This window comes from Micropterus salmoides, unplaced genomic scaffold (genome assembly GCF_014851395.1).
Source record: "Micropterus salmoides isolate LMB-PRFRI ecotype aquatic unplaced genomic scaffold, ASM1485139v1 Ms_hic_scaffold_20, whole genome shotgun sequence".
NCBI classification, from domain to species: Eukaryota; Metazoa; Chordata; class Actinopteri; order Centrarchiformes; family Centrarchidae; genus Micropterus; species Micropterus salmoides.
The window spans coordinates 2,474,134-2,495,862 of NW_024041151.1; the positions used below are offsets into that span (position 1 = coordinate 2,474,134).

The 21,729-nt window shown below is 43.8% G+C and overlaps 1 long non-coding RNA gene across 2 annotated transcripts; it reads right to left on the minus strand.

Annotated features, from left to right (window-relative positions):
* Positions 1-4,884: 4,884 nt before the first annotated feature.
* Positions 4,885-14,488, minus strand: LOC119914701. 2 transcript variants are annotated; one of them, XR_005446822.1, is made up of 3 exons: positions 11,729-14,488; positions 7,782-8,049; positions 4,885-6,790 (listed from the first exon to the last, which is right to left on the minus strand). It is a non-coding gene; the product is annotated as an uncharacterized LOC119914701 (long non-coding RNA). The 2 variants fall into 2 exon arrangements; XR_005446821.1 differs by lacking the exon at positions 11,729-14,488 and having other exon boundaries at positions 7,782-8,052.
* Positions 14,489-21,729: the final 7,241 nt, after the last annotated feature.

Here is a 21,729-nt window from a genome sequence, read left to right on the forward strand (position 1 = left end):
GTGTTACCATCCTCGATAACAGGAACTATCTTTCTTTCCAAATGTTACAAATAACAAAAATCTGTACCTTAAATAATATCCAGCCATTAAAACACCAAACAGATCTTTCTGTTCAATTTTAGGTCATCAGAAGAGATTCATGGTGATTTGCATATTTTTCTGTTGTCGTGTAATAAGTTTTCTGGATGGATAAGAAGGGGAGGGAGAGTGGTTATATTTATTTAAAGGTCTATTTAGGAGTCAACAAAGAATATGAAGTACCTGACACATAACCTGGTTATACCTTAATTATAATCTTTTCTGGAGGTTTATATTGCTGTGGTCAAATGATGTTGAGAGGAGGGTTAAAGAGCTTCTGATGAGTCTTTCATTTAAAAGTGGTGGCTGAGATGACTTTAATAACTATACGATGATGATGCTGAAGGCCTGCTTGTGTGCTGGGTTTTAGTGTTTATTTATTTTTATTTCATGTATTTGCGTTCAGTGTTCCTCCAGTTCTTTTTCTTATTGCACTTAAAACACTTAACTTGAAATGATCAAAAATGAGCCTTAAACAGAGTTGTGATCTCTACATGCAGTTCATCTGAATTTAAATAAAAGCCAAAGAGTATAGTTCCTCAATGTTTTTTATTCCCTGGTTTTTCTGACTTAACAACTTTAATCATCGAAAATCCATCTCTGAAAATTAAAGCAGCTCGACTTCTATATTGAGTTCAATCCAAGAGAGGAAATGATGGAGCAGCAGCTGACACTGAGCTGGGTTTAGAGAAACTCCAGATTTAAAGAAAGTTGAAGATCCATCTTGTTTAGACACCAGAACACTTCCAATGTCCCCCCCTGAGCCCTAAGCCCTGAACCCTCACACCTTTACTGATGTCACTTTTCACCTTGACGGCGCTGAAACCGTTGCACACTTTGTATTTTATGCTTTTGCCTAATTTTTAAGTCCTGCAGCTCTCAGTGGAGAGGGAAATGCCATGCAATGCAATGACTTGCAGTAAACTGAGTGCTGCCCTGATACACTCATGTACTTGTACTTGCAGTAGTCCTCCAGGCTGAGTACCCAGAAAGCCTGAAGTGTACTTATGAGTTTCTTCAGAGAGTCGTGCTGCATGTGAACGGAGAGACACTGAAACCAGAGATACTTTCCTGTACAGGCTGTAAACTCTGAAAGCAGCACAACACAGATTTGTAGTAAAAAGGTCTGCATACTGGTTGAACTGTTGGAAACTGTTTACAGCTCCAAGTGTTTTCTTGGTAAAGAGCTTTGTGTGTCTTAATGTTATAAAAGGTTGTACATTTTAAAAGCTCTCCATGAGAAAACCCTTGTTATATTGTGTGCTACTATATGCTCCATGGAACCACAGTGTTCTGACACAAAGTGGAGACAAGTTTCGTTAGTGTTGATAAAAAAAGCAGCAACAAACAGAGGAGCCGCTGTTTACAGGTTTAAAGAGTAACTTTTCTTAGTGTCACAGCCATATGTAGACGCTGAGCTGTTCCAGCCATGACTGTGTCCTTTACATCCCTCACTGATCTCATGAAGGCTGTCGCAGTCTGTGCAATAAAAAGACACTTTAGAACAATATAACCCAGCGCTACATGAACCATCGGACAGGTTGCTGCTGGGAGTGAGTCCTACCTCCTGGATGATGTTGGATGTTTCAGGTCCACAGAAATCCTCTGAAATCAGGCGGATGTATTTTATGGATTAGCAGTGACAGCTGGAGGCTCCGGTTAGTCCTGAAGAAAAGAAGTCTGGACTTTCACAACTCTTTTGAGAACTTTTGCTCCAAGTCCAGCCTCATTTTTCTTCTGTTTCCAGAGTCTTTGTCCTCATCAAAACAAAGAGGCAGCTCCTTACTCAATGTGGAAGACATGAACCAAGATCAGAAAGTTATTTCTCTGTTAATGTTCCCGTCTGTTTCTTTCCACACACAGAAACATGTTTACTTGTTGTTTTAATTTTAAGGTAAAGTTTTCACTTCAAAAAGTCCTCACATTCACACGTTTTTGATTTGAGTTCCTCCTATGCTGATGACTGATTCAGACTACTGTACATGAAGTATAATTCATCTGCAGTTGTTCACATTGTATGATGAAAACAGCCAGTTTAGGGGAGTATTTCCTAATTTCATTGACCTACTTGCACTAATGCAAATGTTTACTGAACAATGTGAGTTCATTGCTGCCTAAACAATGTCAGCACTGTGCTGTGTTATTGTCGCATTGAATGAAGACACGCAATAAAATATAGCGCACCAAAGCTTCGGCCTGTTCCATTATCCAACTTGTAAAATGGAAATTGAACAAGAAAGTGAAAACCGGAAACAGAGACCAAAATAAAATGTCCGAGTTTTTAACTGTCATTTTAAGGATAGTTAAACTCAATAAATAAACAAATAGTGTAGCCTAAATATTGAACATAATTCATACTTGTTGTATTTCTTCCACACATTATTACTTTAGAGTGCTGATTTATTTGTATAACTTATAAATCAATTTATTTATTTGAAAAAGGCTGCTTAGGCTAATCTGTTACTTTGGATGAACGTTACAGGCTACTCTCAAACTTTTAATAGTGACTACTAAGGTTTAAGGAATAGGGCGGGGCAGGGTGATTGGAGCCAGTGGTAAAGTTGAGCCACCCCTTGTTGTAAAAAAAAAAGTTTTACCGTTCAAAGTGATTTTTTTCATGTTCAGTGAGTCCTGATTCTTGTGTCTGAACAATTACAGACAGGCTTGAGAAAATCTTACGCATGTGTTAGTGCTTTAGGAAGTTACAATATGAGGCCATACTGTTAGCATGACGTTACACTTAAACTGCTGGATGACACAATTTTGTTAAAATGGCAGGTTGGGGTCTGGGAGAAATTCAGCCAGATATTTTACTTTGCATTCTAATGCATCACTGAAATGATGTGACATTATGCATTTCTGTCCAGAAACCATCATGTCATGCTTCTATAAATGGAAAACAGACAGGCTTCAACTCTTCTTGTGGATTTGAATCAACATGGAGACATAGCTGCAATGTTTCACTGATTAAATGTTGTTGAGTTTGCATCGTGAAATGACATTGATGTCCCGGACCCCCATGTGGCTCACACTTACCCCTCATTGGGGGCAACTTGAGCCAAGAGTCCACTTTTTTTTGGAAAGCCATATTTAGAAAACAGTTTATTTTATATCCAAATTGATTTTTCCCAGGGAAGCACCACATCCTGAAATATACGTACATATATTTTAGTCGGAGACGTTACTATCATTTCCTAATTTTAAAGACACCACAAGAAAAAACTGGCTCAAATTCAGTAATTTGCATAAATACAGAAACATTAGGTAGACTGGGTCGGCCCTTTCCTGACACCTCATGAAGTTTTGTAATCAGAAGGTCACTACATTGTGAGGTTATAAATTGATGTTTTAGATTTAATAGATGATTTTGCTCGGGTTCACTCGTGTACAAAGGGGTTAGGGCCGTGTTCTTCAGGGAGAAATGTCTGTGTTCCACTGACAACATGACTTCTTAAACCAACAACTGATGCATGTTACTGTGCACACTGCGGTAAAGTTTGTTGAATATCCAACTTAAAACTGACAATCACTCATGGATCCAGCTGCACTTTCAGTTTCACCCAGGCCCCGTTCACACTACGTTTTAAATACGATCTCCGTCATCAGTAGGGTTTTAGCGTTTTATCAGAGTTGATCTCAGTCTGTCCGGCGACCCGACCCCGGATAAGGAGATGAAGATGGATGGATCTCCATCTGTATTAAACGACTGAAATCGCACATCTAGTGGCCCTTCATGTACACTGTGCATGTGCGTGCCGGTGTAAACATGAAACAGATGGTCTATTCTGTAGTTACAGATGATTTGGCGAAAGAATAAAGAAATACAGACAAAGAATCAGACCAGGGGCCATTTTACAGAAAGTTCCTATCTTAAGTCTTCAGATAGGAAGAGTCTAAGAAAGGATTTTCCCCTGTTTGGTAGGTTATTACAGCAAAGCAAATCCTAACTAACTTTAGGAATCCTATCTTATCTCTAAATAGTCTAGCCTAAACATACACTGAAAATGGAGCAGAAACATCAACTATCATTGAACTTCAAGTCAGATGACGTAGAGGTGTTTGTAACCTCTGTCGAGAAATCCAAATCCACATAACGCTTAACTGGCGAGATTCTTTTTGCACGGACCAATAACGAGCTTGGACTGTTACTGAATCTAACACGGGAGGACAAAGACACTGTGGCTGCGGAAACAGAGTCGCCGCAAAGTAAACTGCGACATGCACAGTGTAGGCTGTAAGTGTTATTTGCACGATACAAAACATTTTAATATAAATACCAAATTGAAAACTATCAGCAGCTTCGTTTTTCTGCTTTGCATGACTTATGAGACCCAATCAGAGAGCCAAACGCGGGCGTCTCCGTTTTCGTCCATCTTCAAACTTCACGTTTTAGTCTGGACGGGAGGTGCAAAATCAGCATAAGGTTCCGTTTTAATAGGAAAACGCAGTAGTGTGGACGGGGCCGCTGGCAGTATCAGTGAGGTCAGCTCACCTTAGGGGCCGTCAATAAATCACTATTGTTGTAATAGTGTTCTGGGAAAATTGTCATTTTTACATCACCAATAACTATTTATGTGAACGTATTAGAGCTAAAACAATTATTCCACAAGTTGATCAACAAAAAAATACCAATTATTTTAATAAGTCATTAATGAAAAAGGCAAAAATACCAAATATTCTCTTGTTTCAACCTTCTAAAAGGACACAAGATGAATCCATCTTTATTTCATAGCGCTTTTCTAAATACTCCGATGCTTGTTTTTGTAAGAAAGTAACTGGCAGATTATTCAATGATGACAAAATTCAGTTGCAGCCTTATTTTATACACAGATGCTTCACAGGAGAAGTTGTTGACAAATACATTAATACACATGAAAGTACTCTGCATTATGTACTGCGTATACTACTTATTAATGCTCAGGAGTAGAGTTTCACCCACAGACACTCTTCATGTAGCCTACTTGTGTGGTACTGGTAATAAACAACACAGCGCTGCGTGGTACTTCAGCCGGTTTATTTGTATTTGGTACTTCATGTTGCTCCGTGAGAGGCTGGAACCAGCTACATATAAAACCCTGTGTGCTCTCACAGTGAGTCATGCACAACATCCACTGGAAATAAAGTCAAAGCTCGAGTCCACATACAAAAATAAAGATATTATTTACATCTCCCTCCAAACACACGTCGACTTTAACAGTGAAAAACATCCAGAATGAAACAAAGACCTTTTGCTTGAAACAGTCTGATGAAATGAAACTCTGTGGTCGGGGTCGGGGGAGACGGTGTCGATAAATATCTGTACAGATCCCGCCGACCTCCTCGGATTAACAAGCTCGCCAGTTAACGTCACGCCGTCTCCTGCTGAACCCGACCTCTGAGCAGGAAGAGGCTTTTCTGACTGCTGCCGTCGCGTTAACGCCGGTTTCACACGCAACGCGGTGCGATTTCCTGCCGGGCGACACACGGGACGCGCTGGAGGCAACGTGAAGTGCGCCACCATGTGGAGCATCACAGGCGACGCTCCCTGGTGTGAGCTGAAATCTCAACTTTTTACTCATAATGTTTTGGATTAAAAATCTTCACTCGCGCTTCTCATCTGTTGTGTTAGGACGACTTCATGTTTATACAGATGGGACGACAAAATAAGCGAGGAAGATGAACTACCAGGTAAGCTCAGAAAATATGTCTGTTACTCGATTACAGCTGCTATGAAACAAATAGCCCTGATTGATCCAAACTCCATTCAGAAAACAGGCATTTTAAAAGTTGTTAGTTTGTCATGTTGACCAGTCCAGACAAAGCATGACTTCATATTTTTAACAAATCGGCATCATGATGTCGTTAATTCAGCTTCATTTTGATCCGTTTATTGAAACTAAATCACAGCTAAATCATTATTTTGGGTTCACACAGCTGAACTAATGGCTCATTGTGTTTTGTAGCGTTGTCACTCGTCAAACTCACGCAATAAACGCGATGGGAATTTATAATTCTTGTTGTGTGTGAAACCGGCATTATAGAGTTTGGTGTGAACCGCAGACATGATGGAGCTGCAGCTGTGTCACTTAGCATCTGACTAGCTTAGCTCTGATTTAGACACCAAACTCTCAGGTTGGTCTGGGAGCTTTAGACGAGCCGGAAGGTGGACCTGGTTTCCTTTGGACCGAGCCAGGCTAGCTGTTTCCCCCTGTTTCCGGTCTTTATGCTAAGCTAAGCTAACCGGCTGCAGCTCACTGTACAGACGTGAAACCAGGTGTGCAGCAGGTTCAGTGACCTCTGGCGGTGCGTTTAAGAACATCCTGTTAGTTCCAGAAAATTTAAAGCAAGCTAGTGACACAGCGACAGCCCCACACTTCGTTCTGCCTCAACATGTCCTCACAGAGAAATATCTACACCAGCACACAGTCCCGCTCCCTTCAGGGCCGTCCTCAGGTCCAACACGTCAAGATATTGCAGAATACTTCAGTCCTCAGAGTCGTCTCCTGGCCCACATTTGAACAAGTTCCTCAGTAAGTGTTAAAAATTATTCTCCTTTAGAGTCCGTCACCTTTTCAGCTGCTGTTTTTCAGATTTAAAAAGTAGGAGGCAGGAGATTCTGGTGGAGGGTCAGTGAAGGCAGCAGGCCACGCTTGATGCTACGGTGAAGTTTGTGGTCGTCACGCTCCTTAAAAACTGTTCGATGTCTCGTGAGGAGACGTCAGGCGCCAACGTCCTGCAACACAAGAAGGAAACAGCGCATTAAATCTTCAGCGCGACCATTTCGACCGCAGACAAGGATTTGGGAGGCAACGTGAACAACGACGAGTCTGTAAACACGTAGAGAACTTTTCCATTCAAGGACGCGCTAACATCCAAGTTTTTAAAGCTGCTTGATGCATGTAAATAACTTCCAATACTAAAACATTAACAGGCTGCAGCTAAGAGAAAAGTTTTAACTGAAACCAGAGTGAGAGAACACGTCACTCTGCTTTTAGCTTCTCTGCACTGGAACTGATTTTAAAGTTCTTTTACTTGTTTTTTAAAGCACCTCATGGTTTAACTCCATTTACAAATAAGAGAAGCTGCAGCTATAGATGTTACTACTTTCATGCTTTTGCTTTTAACTGATGAAACACTCGTCTGCTGCCTTTCTCCTGCTTTAATCTGCGTGCTGCTGTTTGTTTTGATGTGTTACTCGTCTGAATGTATGAAAGACTATTATCGTTATTATATTGTGCACAGTCTATTTTGTACATCTGTTTTTATTTTGATCTATTTTATGTAAACTGATTCTGAGTAACAGGAAGCCACAAAGAGGAGGAGGTGGATTTGTTTGGTGCAAAGTTTGGCAGCGACTCTGGAAAAACACGACGTCCTTTAACAAAGTTTTTAAAAACACAAACTAAAAGCCGACACGTTGCTCAGCTGGAGGAAGAACGGCGTGGACTGATCATCAGCTGGCCTCATCCTTTAAACTCAATTTAAAATGATCACTTCTTCGTTCAGACTCTTTAAAGGTCTCCAGACGCCTCCTTGTTTTTGATCTCTTTAATGATCTACTCTCGTGTAATTGTGTTTTTCTTATGTGTTTCTTTTATATTTAAAGTACAGGAGTTTAAGTCAGATGTCAGTTTCTCTTCATCTTGTATATCACGTGTTTGTAGCAGGACAAGAGATAAAGCAGTGAAATAAGAAGAAGTGTGGCTGCAGGTTAGAGTACGTACGTGTGAAGCAGGGATCCGGTCAGCTGCCTTCAGCTGGGGGGGGCGGGGGTGAAGCAGGCTGATGAGGGAGGCGTGGACAGTCACAGGTGGAGGTGCAGGCTCTGGTGGTGCAGCGGCGAGACGAGCCGGCCCTCGGATCACTTGAGACAGGGGCTGAGCGCGGTGGGCGTCGGGGGGTAAACCAGGGCCACGTTGACCCGCTCCGAGCCGTTCTTTGGGCAGATGACCTCGGTCAGACCGTCGGGCCGCGGCTGGCTCAGCAGCTCACCTGCAACACAACGCGGACACGTCAGACACGCCTCCAGGTTCTGGAGCACACTGGACCCAGATCTGTTGTCTAGCTCACTCCCTGAAATGCCTTCATGGTTTTTAATTCTGTGAAGCACCTTGGAACCAGAAATAAAAGTTTACTGGCTCTTTATTTCATCATTTACCGCTGTGACAGGCCCCAGCAGCAGTGCATTGTGGGAAACAGTCCAGTTCACACTCAGCCTGCTGACTGGAAGGAGAGCACGGGCTCAGACCTGGTTCAGACCTGGTTCAGAGCTGGTGAACATGTTGCATAAATCCACCAGATGTCAGCGACTCTCCACTGACCGACTGAGTCCCACCACACAGAGTCCAGCAGGGGGCGCTGAGTCCTGGTATCAAAGCGGATCTGAGGTCAGATCTGTGTGTCCGCGGGGGCCACAGTCTATAGTGGGGACGGGTATTTTGAGTTGTAGCTGGTGGTTAAACAAGTCAAAGAGGAAAGGGTCACCACTTCACCCTGAACTCTGTCTTCCAGGCTGCTAACCAAACACTCAGGTTACAGCTCAGGTTTGATCCTGAACAACTTAGGGAGTTAAAACAGTTTTTGTGTCTCAGTCTGCAGAAACAAAAAACCTGAGTCCTATTTAGTTGAGAAATTACTGTAATACAAGGATTAATTTGGATCTTGCATCTTAAAACTATTAGAATTTCAGAATAAAGAATTTCTAAAACAAACAAACGTTTGTGAGCCTTTAATCTCTCAGTCTGCTTCTGCTGCTCACAGCAAACTTTTGCATCATATTTTTTCAGATGCACATTCTGTGTAGCAAACACACACAATGAGTTTTTGTTTGTTTGTTAAAATAATTTCCTGCTTGAAAATGTAGAAAACTTTTATTGTTCACGTAGTGGGAAAACATTTTATCCTCACCACAAAGACAAAATCACCAAACAACATGATTGAAGAAGCTGAGCTGATAACGCCCCCCTGCTCTCGCTGATATTCTGCCCTGAGAAGGTTTAGGATGAAGCCTGAAGCCTGAATTCAGGGCACAGAGCTGCCGCCAGCTGTCTGATTCCCGTGTGACCTGCCAGCCATTGTTCCTGTCCGTGTCTCTGTGTTCACGACGTCCGAGTTTGTGAGACTGAACACCGAGAGCAAACATCCACTGACTTCCTGAGTGACCCCTCACAGAGTCAGCTGACCCCTCAGAAAAACAAACACATCAGACCTATTTTCTTCATCACTCCCTCCTCATCACATAATGAGGGTTAAAGCCAGCTTAATGCCTCCATCCAGCCTTCTCTCAGTGCCCCCCCACACCCCCAGTTTAACGAGAAGGCGGCAGAAGCTCGGTCCGCTTGGGAACCGCAGGGTCGCAGGTTCAAGTCCAACACGGACCTCTGCCGAAGGGGCCCCTCAGTGAGGCCCCGGGCGCTGCACAGCGGCTGCACACTGCTCCTCGTTAGGCAACATGTTCACATCCCAACTCGTCACAAATGGGCGCTTGGCGTGGCTTTTTAACGGCGTTTGAAGCCCTGTGAAGTCAGCAAGAATAAAGATTTAATGTCTGGTTGGACTTTCAAAATAAAACTAGCGGTTAACGTCGTGAAACGTCGCAGGTTTAGGAAATGATCGCGGTTGAGGTTAAAATAACTACGTTAGTTACACAGGACTAAAATGACTTAAGTCAAGTTCTGCTACTAACGTAAAGTAGGTGATCGGAGGGGGCGGGGCACGACCTAACAGTTTACGTAGCCGCGCAGGGTCGAGCGGGTTGTGTTTCAGGTCAGTTTATCAAAGAGAGATTGGACAAGGCACAGCGGGATACATCGAGGTAAAGTAAATCTATTTCCAAACATCCGCCTCTTCATCAGCTCATGATGGACGAGTGGATCTGTCATATATAGATAGATCAGCCATCTCTCAGTTCCTTTTTTGGACCACGCACATTTGTTTCTTCTATATTTAAATTGCAATGCATGTTTTGTTATTGTGCAAATAAACTTTTCTCAGTTAACATTTATTGTTTCTGTTTTTCGTCCCCAGCGTCCCCAGCGTCCCCGGTGTGAATGACACCTGTGCTTCTGAGATGTGATAAAGAACTACATTTCATTTAAAAGGCAGCATCAGGAAATGACACACAGTGAAGTCACAGGTGATCCTTTATGATTCAGAGGCCGGTCTGTCACCACGTGGCAGGAAACACCTGGACAAACACATCCTCTCGACACTGAAACAGTTTCTAATAAACTGTCCTGGAGGTTTTGGGCAGTGGGATTATCACAGCCAGCAGCAGGATTTCCAGCGTCTCTGCTGACCCACTCAAATAACTGGATCGTGTTTCTCAGCAGCACGGAGACGGTCCTGACCACCGAGAGCTCGGCGTGATTCTGCAGCGCCTGGATTACACTAAATACCTCTTTTTCAGGGCATCAGTCTGATCTGGGATCATCTGCCGCACACAGACTGACCTGCTTTTACTGTCCAGTATCTCATATCTTCACCTGCTGTGGGAAAATAAAACCATGTGAGAGCAGGAAGGTCCAGCTTCTAAAGACAGGGACACAAATCCCACCGAGCTAATGACGAGCGTAGAGTCACATCAGGTGCGTTTACCTTCAGCCTCTGCAGACCTGATGATCAGAGCGGATCAACAAAGAGTCTCCAGAATAATTCTTCAAGGCCAAAGCTAGTGTGATCTCAGATTAACAGGCACATGAGCCACGTTTGTTTTGTTCTGTCAACAACAAAGAGACAACTTAACATAAGCTAGCTAACAAGTTAGCTAAAGTTTTACTTATTTAACATGATTATTAATATTTTATTTATAATTATTTATCATTAAAATTCTCTCATATACTCTAAAATACTGAACATTTTCCACACTCTTATTTAGATTATTAATAAAAATCTTTCTGTTATCATTTCTATTCTTTTATGCTTTGACACAACTGTGAGCAAGAATTTCCCCTCGGGGATCAATAAAGTGTTTATGATCCCAAACCAACATGTGCAGTTGTTTATTCAAGACCTAAGTGAGCCAGTAGCTGTTTAGCCTCCAGCTGACCCTGTGCTACAAGCTACAGTCTCTAACAGTGAGTCACCCCTCACATTCCTGTAAATATCTGTAAATATCTTCTCATGTGACGACATTGAAGAAATGACCCTTTGCTCCAGTGTAAAGTAGTGAGTGTCAGCTTGTATAACAGTGTAAATCTGCTGTCCCCTCAAAATAACACATCACACAGCCGTTAATGTCTAAACCGCTGGACGTCTGGCTGGACTTAGGGTGTCCTCACTTTTGCTGCCAGCGGTTTAGACATTAACGGCTGTGTGACGGGTTATTTTGAACGTCTGTATTGCACATCTTCTTTGTCAGTATTTTTGCGGTTTGAATATGGAGAAACATTATGTGGATCTTATGTGATTATCTACATGTGGAATTTAGGTTTCCATCCACCACGACCTCCTCCCTCTGTGGACTTTGTGTCTCTACAGCGTCACCTGACTTCCTCCTTTTGGGGTTACACCCAAACTTAACGGCTCGTCTCAAAGACCGGAGCTACTGAAGTGTTGACTCACAGTGAGATTCATCGATCTGTTCATGTGAAAGCCTCTTTAACAGGGCGGGACTTAAAAACCTGTCCAGTAAGAAGACAAATACTGAAGTGTGCTGAATGTTCGTCTGTACCTGCGATCCTAAGACATCAGTAAAGCCTCACGATCCTGTCAGTGTGTCGCTCAGTCCAGCAGAGCTGGTTGTTACAGATGAAGCAGGAGAGTCATGGCGTGAGAAACGTCCAACGCTGAACGCTGCCGTGTTTGCTCCCTGCTAAACTAACAAGATAAGAAGCAGCTTTGTTTCTAATGGAATAAACCACAGCAGCATTAGACGCCGCTCACACGCCCGGCTTTCTGCTCCAGCAGCACTTAAACCATTAGGAGCATCGATCCGTCTCTGCTGGACTGGAGCCAGATACGCTCAGAGCCGCCCTCAGAGCTACAGACACTGGTTTGGTTTCTAGCTGCATATTTTAACCTAATTTCAAGATACTCGGGTAAAAGAAAATGCAAATTAAATCACATTTGCACCCACTACTGTTGTGTAAATATTAGGAGCTGGTTCCTCAAGATAAACAGCTAGAGGAGAAGATTCTGCAGTGGCTGCTGTTAAACCACCACAGAAGAAGAAGACACGGCGAGGAGAGGTCATTAAAAGACAAAAAACATTTTATCATGTGTCATGTAATGTGGGGAACCGGTCTTGGTCTTGGTTTGGGCGGTAGTGGCAACAACATTACGGCGACATGCACAGTGAAGTGTGGAAGTGTTACTTACACAGCGCAGAATACAACAAATAAATACAATAAAAACAACAAACCTAAAACTGTCAGCAGCATCGTGACTGGTAAGAGCCAATCAGGAAGCCAAACATGTTCACGTGTCGGCATTAACACGCTGCCTCGGAGTTTAAAACCAAAACGGGCCCTGCGGCGTTTCCAGACTTCAGTGTTTTAGGTGTTCAGATTCGCTGCAGATTTAGTCTGTAAGGGAGGGAAAGTTCTAACGTGAAACCTACTCGTGTGGATGGAGCCTCTGCGTGGGCGTCTCCCGCCGTCGCCATCTGGCCAGTGACCCACCTGTCACTCAAAGCAGCCACGTTCTTAATTACACAGAACTTTGAGCCTTAATATAAATGAAACAGCTGAGTTTTATTAAACTTCACCCCGACTCCCTCGTCGGCTTCATTTTTCAGCCACTTGGTGAAAACGAACTCTTTTCCTGTCGGCAGATGTTCTGCTGCTGGAAATCAGATGTGTTTTTCATCAGTGGAAGCAGCTGACGGCTCAAACCTCCAGCTGTGCGTCCTGAATTAGGTCAAAGCCTGATGGCTCCTCCTCCTCCTGACTGTGACTGAGAGGAGTGTCACAGTAACCTGACATCAAGGAGCAGGAATGTGCCCCCCCCCTCCTCAAACACCAGCAGCAGGTACGAGCAGAGGAGTCATTTACATTCCTGCTCAGCTCGGCTGAACTCCCTCCTCTCCGCCTGACCGCCTCTCACCCACGGCCATAAAAGGGCCGAGCCACTTCTCCGTCTCCAGGAAACTCCCACTGGGATGTTTGGAAAGAATCTGTAGAAGTCTGCTCCATTCACAACCTGTTTCCAAACAGCTCAGACATCCCACCTCACTTCCTGGTCTATTGTGAGGCTCAGATGTGAGCTTCCAGGGTTGTTGGGCACAAGCCAACCAGGCTCGTAGGTTTACACTGCTAACGTCTTATTTAGGCTAAAAAGTGCAGATTATTATACAAAAATTAATCTGCAACTCTTTTCGTAAAAGTGTTGATGCTCCAGCTTTTCAAATGTCTCAAAACAAGACATCTGAAACTAGGGCTGGGTGATATGTCCTAAACTGTTAATCAGTCGATATCGATAAATATCAGGATAAATGTCAAATCATTATTTCTTTCAGGTTTAAAGGCTGATTTTTGAAACCAGACGGTCACTTCTGCAAATCTGTTTTCAACAACAATAGATAAGTAAAATTAAATAAAATCTGTTTTCAGTCTCTTTTTCCTCAACAAAATAAATATCTTAACGTTTGTGATTTAAAAGAATTAAATCAAACATTTGATATTTTGTTAACAAGGAAAGTTTTGTGATTATGTGTGATTACTGTTTCGCTATTTGAAAGATAAAATAATTGCCGTCATGAACCGGCCTCTGCAGTGTTTTGGTGTCTTAAACAAATTCAAAACCTGGATCGAACTTTACTGTAAAATGTCCCTCTGCAGACGGCCTACATATCCGGGTCGCTACTCTTTGAGAGCCATATTCAAGGATCCTCATCAAACCTGCGTGTTTCTCTTGTTCGTGTTAATCTGGAGTTTAAAACGCCTTTTTTTCTCTGGGGACTTTAAGCACAACAGAGACGGAGATTTTTAACCACTGGGAACAGAAACAATAAAAAGGTCTTCCTCCTCCCTGCGTCACACTTTGTGTTTAAATATTTACAGTCTTCACCCTAAAATAGAAACCTGTCCCTGTAGCGCCGAGCAGAGCAGCGTCAGGCTCTCCGGCTCCTTACTGATGGGGGAGGATCCTGACTCTCCTTTCACTCTGACCTGGGACCTAAATCTGCTTACACGCTGAGCGAGACGCAAACCGGGTCAGACGGAGGACCGGGTCCAGAACAAAGGATCATATGTGAGCTGAAATCAGCTTATGTCACACTGAGGAGCTTTCAGGGAACAATCAGGTCTAATCCACCTCAGCCGACCCTTCGCGTGACGACTGGCCCACTGAGAGCCCCGCTCCTGTAAACCTGCTGCTCCCATGGTGCACTGGGCCCCAGTCAGTGCCCAGAGTCGGAGCTCAAACACAAAAACACCAGACACACATTTACATTTATTCATTTAGCTGACGCTTTTATCCAAAGCGACTTACAATTGCTAGACATGTCAGAGGTCGCACACCTCTGGAGCAACGAGGGGTTAACGCCTTGCTCAGGGACACAATGGTGGATGTCTCACAGTGGGGAAGTGAACCCCGGTCTATCACACCAAAGACATGTGTCTTATCCACTTGACCATCACCACCCCTTTATGTCCTGGTGGCAGGGATCACTGATGTTCTGCATCTTTGCCTGGACATTAAGCTTGTTAAAACCAGTTGTTGTTGTTAACACCTTGAGGACCATTTCCGAACCTTACAGCGTACTTTTTTGACAAATGTACCTTTAGGGAACAGAAATGATACCCTTATTTTTTTGTTTACACGTAAGAAAGATGAAAACCTGCGGACGCACAAGCAATCTAAACATATTTAAATGATTTCTGTGTGTAAAAGCTGTCCTGGAACACGTATGGTGCCTTTGGCTGATAAAACTGATGCATATCTTGGTCACCCAACTTGAAACATAACAACACAAGGCGTGCCCGACTAAGATATGTAGTGACACAAGCTAAAGCCCCTGTGATCTGTATGTCTTTTAGTTTGCAGGATTTAAAGACCTCTCGAGCTCTTCCCTTCCAAGAAAGTATTAGAAACTGGTGGGGAGCCGGTGTTTGGTTTTGTCTCTAGTGTGTATTAACACTCATCCTAGTGCAGAAACAACAAGACGATTAGGTTATCGATAGGCGATTGATTGGTGACTCTTCTGATACTCTCTTAAGCATGTAAGTCAAACTTGAGTCTTATACCAGTTAAGTCCTTTTTAAGTGCCCCCCCTCCGTTGAATCTGTGCCTCCTGTCTCTAAACACACCAGGTCAGCCACGATCCTGGCTGACCTTTCAAACTGAGCCAGAAACCAGAGCTCACCGCCTCCCAGCTGCTCTACAAATAGTCCTCAGCTCAGGTTGCAGGTGTGCGTACGCTGGCGGAGAAACTGGAGCATTTTGGACATTTAACGAGAGTTTCTTTGTGCTGAGCAGCGTGGCAGGCGGCGAGCAGCGCGAACGAGGAGCAGAGGGCACGAGCAGCTGCTGCACGGCAGACAGAGGCCATTAGGATTAACGCTGCAGTGTGTCGAAACAGAGGATCAACCACGTCACACACTCTGAAGTCAGTCAGCAGACTGTTTCATGCTTCTTACATCGAGTCGGCTCGTGCACACAACCAGCTGAGGAACCTACTGGTGATCAGCTGTGTGTGGCGTCGCTGCTCGGTGACGTGCAGCAGTCTGAACAACTGTCTGATCTTTCTCTGCGGTCTGTAGAGGACGATGAGTCCAAACACGACTCCACAGCCGCGCTGGTGACCTGCAGAGGCTGCGATCTGCAACACACCACACCAGGGCTGCAAAAAATATGTCGACTAGTCTCTCCAAAGATCAATGCATCGTTTAATGGTGAAAAATGATCCCATCACAATTTCCCAAAGCCCAAGGTGGCTCCTTTAAATGTATCGTTTTGTCTGACAAACAGTCCTACACCAAATATATTTAGTTTACAGTCACAGAAACCACAAATTAGCCCCATCTGGGAAGCTGAACCAAAGAATCTTGGCAGCTAGCGTAGCTTATTAGCTTCCTGTCACCGTCCAGGTTTACTGAAGCTGCTCTGTCTGCTGGTTTATAGTCAGGAGGACATCATGCTACAACAGTTCGCAAGCCTTTTCTCCTCTTCAGTAATTCTTCATTGAATAAAATGATGAAAAATCCTGAAAACAAACTGCTGGTGGGGTATTCAGTTTAGTGAAAAGTTGTGTCACTGCTGCCTGCAGAAACAGTCGGGCTGAAGACAGGGTGTGTGAGATCTGCTGCTAGATAAAACCAGGATTTGTGAAATGGAGCAGAATGAGCCGGCAGGATGAGGCTCTCAGACTCGGCCTTGGTCGGGATAAAAACAGTCCCAGATATCGTGACCAGTCTCTTAAAAACACGGCAAATTAAACTAATCCCTTCTGATCAGCAGCTGTGCTGCCAGAGCACGGGATCCTCAGGAATGTGTGGCCTACATCCGCAGCAGAGGAAACTGGACCAAAAATAACTCTGAGAGCAGAGCCCAGAGACTGAGTCCAGGTACCTGTGTGTCTGAGACGGCTGCCGTCGTCTTGCAGGACCAGAGTGTTGATTTCTGTTTGAGACAAGAAGCTGGCAGGCAGCAGAGATGAGACCCATTTGTGAAGGATTAAGGTTTGAGCTAGGGGCGCTTCAAGGCCAGAACAAACATCTGAGGGTTGAAATGCTGATGACTGACGGTCGGCTCATCTAAATTCCAAAGACTCTTCAAAGATTCCAAGTGTTTTACAAGGAAGTGCTCTTTAAACCATCCAACTCACTACAGAAGCAAATCATTATGACTCACTACTAAACAATCATAATGTTTTATGATATGTTACAATGATTTAATTACCCTGACAGCAAAGTCTTGACATAAGGAACAGCCAGCAGGTAAGAGCTCTGAAATGTAATCTGAAGCCATGAAAAGCCTTTAAAGGTTATCAATAAAATCTTAAAATCAACCCAAATCAAACAGAAACCCAGGTGAAGGTGTGGAGCTGGGTTCTCTGTTCCTGGTATTTTAACAGCTGTGAGGAAACAAACAAACTTCTGCAGATTTAAAACTTAAAACTGGTCACATTTTGGTGATTGAGGATTTTTCAGATGGTGAAAACAGGACCAGGGAAGAGCTTTGACTTAATACACCTGCATGTTTCAGCACCAGGATAAAAACTGACACGACAGAGCAGAAGGGTTACTGGGCTACGCAGGGAGATATATCGGAGTATCATCTGCGTACGATGTACACACATCTCACATTTAGGTGTTCAGCTGTTAATAAGATGCTTCCCCACCTAAACTACAGCACAGTAACGGTGAGCAACACTGAGTGATGATGTTTGTGCATCAGCCACATGTATAGGAGCACGGATCCCTGAGGAGTCAAGTGTTTTTGCAGACAAATCTGTGACTGTTAAGAAGCTTTCTGTCAGATGAACAGTCGTCGACCCCCCTCGCAGTTTCATCTCATCTTAAAATAGAAAACTTTCATTTGCAATACTTTGACAATCCTGAACCCCTCCTCACATCTGGACCTCTGCTGTCGCTTCAAAGCTCCGGGATTCCCCTGAAAACTGCTGCTAATAACCATCCACTGAGTGTGTTTGTGTGAGTCCAGCTGCTAACAGCTGCTGTGTAATGAGATAATCTGCCTGCTGCAGCTGAGCAGGGATCTGCCACACACTAATGCTGCCTGACTTCATTAAATCTAAAAGTTAAGTTAAGAACAGGCTGCATTTGTGTCTACGTGTCATCCTGACTGTATTTCGACACTCTTCATTGTATGAATCCGGCTTTTCTTTAGTCTCAGTCCTGCTTTCTTTCAGGCAGCTCTTCCAGGAAAACAGCACATAGGGAAATGAAAAACTTTCTATTCTTTATTCTGCGCAACAGGAACAATGGGCGTCCGTCCAGAAGGAGTTTGTTTACTTCCACAGAGGCAGGAAGTGGAACTCTGAGGGTCAAAACGCTGCAGTCTGTGTTCACAGTGGTATTACATAACCCTGATAATGACTGGACTGCACTCATTATAATCATCAGCCTTCTTTGGGGTGATTCACCGGGCTGCAGGCTCGGAGTCTGGTCAGCTAACACGACCAGCAGCGTGTTGACACTGACAGACGATCTGAAGCTTTGCTTCTGCACATCCTCACATTCATGTCGGTTCACGTTGAGGACACTGGCTGTGTATTGCAGCGACACGTCCGTGACCTTTCAGTCTGAGAAACCAGATCCTCTGAAGAGGAGGAGCAGCTCACGTCCAACAACCTGGAAACACTGGACTTCAACCCACAAGCAAACGTATCAAAGGTTTTCCATTTACAGAAGCTGTGATGCGCCTCCAAAATACACAAAGATCTCTGTGCATGTTTGTATTTAAAGTCATCTTTTAAAAAGTCTAGTGTTTCCCACACATAGACTTTACTAAGGCAGGCCAGCCAGGCATATTTAGTGACCCAATACAGCATTCTGCTATCTAATACGTTAAAAGTCGAGGACACGGTGGATATTTTACAAGCACGGACCAGGTAAAGCGACAGTGAACACAACTGTGCAGATGTCACTCGTTTCAAGTTGGTTTTGTTTTGATAGGCTACATCAAAATGATGAAATAAGAAATAAGCCCTCACGGCCGCCGCCCAAGTTGTCTGTCATTCTGTGGGAAACACTGTTCTACATGTGGAGCTGAAAGGGGCCTTTGTGTGGCGCCTTCAGGTACAGGTCTGAGTAACAGTGTCGACAGAGGATGTGTTCAGGCACCTCTGGCAGCACTAAGTCACTGTAGTCATGCAGGCCTGTACAGACAGACGGATGATTACAACAGAAACTATCTTTCCCATCAGAATGACGACTAAACAAACACACCAAACCCTGCACAGGTTTATAATCCTCACTGTGGAAGGTCATCACAGACAGTTTTATCTTTCGTCATGACAATCAGTAAACAGTAGAAACTCAGATGACATCACTCTGTGTAGCAGCAAAGGTTGAGCCTCGTCACGTGACGAAACTAACGGCAGCTCTATTCTGAGGAGCTGCAGGGACGATAATAACAGTGTCAGAGCTTCCTGATTTACTGGGCGGTGTGCTGACAAATTGTTGGCTGATTGTGGTGAGCAGAAAGGCCTTCAGCAGCCAAACACCTCGTTGTGGTCTCCCTGCTGCTGCCATGCTGCTATTTAGCTGTCAGGACTCAGAGCTCGGGAAACCGCTTGACTCTGAATGAAAATGCTGTTTTTAAGAAGAAGTATACCTCTGAGGACCCTTCAGGAGCTGCTCCCCAAAACTGATCTCTTTAGCATCTGAAGACTTTTCTGCAAAAAAGGGCCGGACGACGCTGATGTAGGGAATTAGTTTTACAGTCAGCTGAACTATTTTCACGAAAGGACCCAACAAAACTAACTTTGCAATCTATACCTGAAGTTGACGGTTCAAGAGTCCAAACTTAATTCCCCACTGAATAAATTGAGACCTGGTTTGAAGTCGACCTTAAAATGTATTTGGCTGCAGGTTTTACTTCCTTTTTCTTTGGCTTGTCGCGGCTCAAAATACGAATCAGGATGTTTCTAAAATGATCCTGTTCATGATGAAGTCATCGCTGATGAAAACGGAGGTTCATGTTTGACTCGCCGCGGCTACAACATCTTGTATTGTAACTGCTGCTCAACACGTCAACACGTTTGTGTCTCCATCAGCTTCCTCCTCCCTCAAATCAAACCACACAATGGCGTCGTAGCTCTTCAGAAAACCACCTGAGTGTTTTCTGATCTTGGTTCGGCTGCTTTGAGTAAAAATGACTCCATGAAACCAACTCTGACTACTGACAGGAAGTGAACAGCAGTCTCTGGTGTTAAAGGTCCCTGCTGTAGGGATTAATGTGAACTTTATGTCATTTAAACTAGGGCTGGGCGATATGGCCAAAAATGTTATTACAATAAAAACATCAATCGATATCGATAATTATCACGATAAATATCAAATCATTATTTCTTTCTAGTTTAAAGGGGGATTTTTGCTGATGCCAAACAGGGGATCACTTCACAAATCTGAGGTAGAACATTCAAAACTATTATGATAAAATCTTTTTCAACAAATATGATTAGTAAATCTTTTTTCAGTCCACTTTAAACAAAATAACACAATTAAGTGCTAATTTATTTGTGATTCAAATGAATTAAATCAAACATTTATTGACGATATATTGAACATTATATTTTTATTGCGATAATTATCATTATTGTTTTATCACCCAGCCCTAATTCAAAGCCTTGTGGACTTTGTGGGAGCAGATCGTCATTACAGGATGCAGATCTCTTGTCTGACTTTGCCGTGTGTGTTTAATGTCATGGATCTTCCCGCAAACACAAACATCAGAATCACTCAGTTATGTAAGAAGAAGAAGAATGAATAAAAGCAGCCAGTCGGACACAGACGTCCTCCTCCTCCTCAATGAAATGTCCCGTTTCAACATCAGTAACAGTGTGACTCCGAGCCAGAACCCACAAGACAAGTGTGGAGCTGTCGGTCCTCCTCTGAGCTCAGGTAGAGTCAGCTGATGATGCACAGTCATCACAGACCTGCCCTCTAAAGCCTGCGTACATCCTGAACCTGCCGCCGCAGTCACATGTCTGAGATAATACGGCGGGTGATGTAACAGGATTGTCATCCTCTCTACGAGATTACCCACCAACACACCTCGCAGATAAATACGCTAACCAGAAGCTCCAGAGAACAACAGAACACACTGAGAGCTGACTCTGCTGATGTGTTCAAAGACCTCCTCCTTCTGAATGTTCGCGAAATGTGAACGTCTGCTTTCACAGTGAAGGCCCAACACTGTGACACAGGAAGGGATACGTAACAGCAGCAGCTTAGCGTATCTAGTCAGAAAATACTGACTTGTTTCTGTTGCATTAGAAATCGATCAAACAGAGAAAATTCTCGCTTTCTTCCCATACTGAGACTAAAGTTCGGAAAGATGCTGGCTGCAGCCAAAAGGAAATACCAGTGGAGCTCTCCAGCTATAAAACACTGATTACAGCAACTCCTCTGCCCAAAAAAACATTCTGCTGCTGAATGCTGGGAAACAACGTGTCAGGGAGCGAACGCTTCCTCTTTACACAACCTCTCTCAGCTGTTTGTATGAATATCAAGCGGGACGTGTCTGCTGAACACCCTGCAGTCACTATAACATCTACATCTGCTCATGCTTTTGTGCAAAGTGACGTGTAAATCAGGTAAATCAGCAGGAGACGACAGAGAGAACGACTGTCTCCGGGCTGCAGGTGCTTCATGTAACTGACGTGGTCCACCTCAGCTCAGAAACCTGGATGAGGGAGTCCAGGTCCTGTAGGTGTTAAAGTGAGCAGGAACACAGAGCCAGGGAGAGAGAGAGGCTCCTGGCTGCTGCTGCAGAGCTTTTACTGCGCTGAGGTGACAGATTTAGGGCTTTATAACTAATCAACAAGATCAAACAGCAGATTGTGTGAGCTGAACTGAATTCCTGAGGCAGTCTGTCAGCATCAGGGTTTCTTTTAGAACGCAGAGCAGCGAGACGTGGATCTGACCTCTGAGCAGTTTGTAACAGAGCCGCAGACCGTCAGTTAGTTAACGGGTCCAGTTCTGAAACAGAAGGTGCTTTATGCCCGGGGCCCCGTGATTCATCCCCTCAGTATAATATCATGTG